The sequence below is a fragment of the Cynara cardunculus genome (genome assembly GCF_001531365.2).
Source record: "Cynara cardunculus var. scolymus isolate 2C chromosome LG 9, CcrdV1, whole genome shotgun sequence".
Lineage (NCBI taxonomy): Eukaryota > Viridiplantae > Streptophyta > Magnoliopsida > Asterales > Asteraceae > Cynara > Cynara cardunculus.
This window is the reverse complement of record NC_037536.1, coordinates 7,345,325-7,346,710: the sequence shown is the minus strand read 5'-3', so window position 1 is coordinate 7,346,710 and position 1,386 is coordinate 7,345,325.

Below are 1,386 nucleotides of genomic sequence, written 5' to 3'. Positions count from 1 at the left end.
TTATACGAATTCAAACATCGAGCTTTAACAAGTTGTATTTATGCATAATTTACTTGTAATCTTGAATTTTAAATAATATGCATCAATATACAATACTTTATGCATGAAAAATGAGTTTTAAAAATTTTAAGGAACGACCCTGAAATTATATAATAGAAATAACCTAAAAAAACAAATAATATAGCAAAAGATATCATAAGATTCTTTGAATAAATCAATGTTCTTGAAATCTTGGTTATGCACAAACCAACACCCAATTTGTATCTTGGGTTCATGCATAAATCAGAATTCAATTTGGATCTTGGATTCTTGGGAATGTTTGCAAAAGATCAAACTTCACTTTAGTTAAAAGGGAACAAAATCCACTTTGGATCTTGGGTTCCTGCGTAGATCAGTATTATTAAACTAAAAGCTTCTGGAAGACAGAGAGGGGATGGTGAGAGGTGGAAGATGAAGGAGAGGGTGGGTAGACAACGATATATGGTGGTGACAATGGCAAAAGAAACGGTAACGACAATGAGGGACACAATATGTAAGGGGATGATGACGTATACCTTTGATTAAGTATACAAACTTGTGTCGAGTGAGGAGGCTTGAAGATCGAGGTAATGAGCTACCTAAGTGGAAAACTGGCATGGAGTTGTCGTTGAAATTAAACAATGATAGTTAGAAGGTTTCGTTGTAATATTATGTGCTTTGATTAGTTTTGGTGCAACTCTGTTGCGTATTTTGAAAAGTTTGAGAAAGAATCTCATGCTATAATTTTAATAAGAGATCACTTAAAATGTTTTAAGACGTATAATATGATACACCCGTGAATTCAATGCTATTATAGTTTAGAATTGACACATGATTACCAAACATTATTCGAATATAATTAAATAATTTTAATCTGTACAATTTCACAAATACTTTATTTGGTACGTACTATCTAACTACACTTCTATAGGATCATACCTCCATTTTTTTTATTAACCTGGATATCCAACCCGCTATGCGAGTCGACTAATCTCAGGGCGACCACCTGCTTTGTAGATAGTCCAGAGTCACCGCATTTGAACCTTCGTGGCCACAAGGGGATTTTTATTCCTTATTGGACTTGAACCTGGGACCTCCTGGTACTTTTGATCTTTGGAGACAAGCTCAAACCAATCAGACACCACCTTTGTGGTTACCTCCGTATTCTTGATTACTAAGAAGATGAAAACCCATGTCTAGCCATGTAACCACAGTGTGAATGATAAACTCATGGCCTAGACCATGCCTCATTAGACTGATCCACTTTTTATGGCACAGAAAAGTCAAAAAAAGTTCAACTTGTAAACGAAGTGTTGCTAAAACGATTTAATGAAGGAAACTTTCAATTTAATAACTCCCCAAAAATGA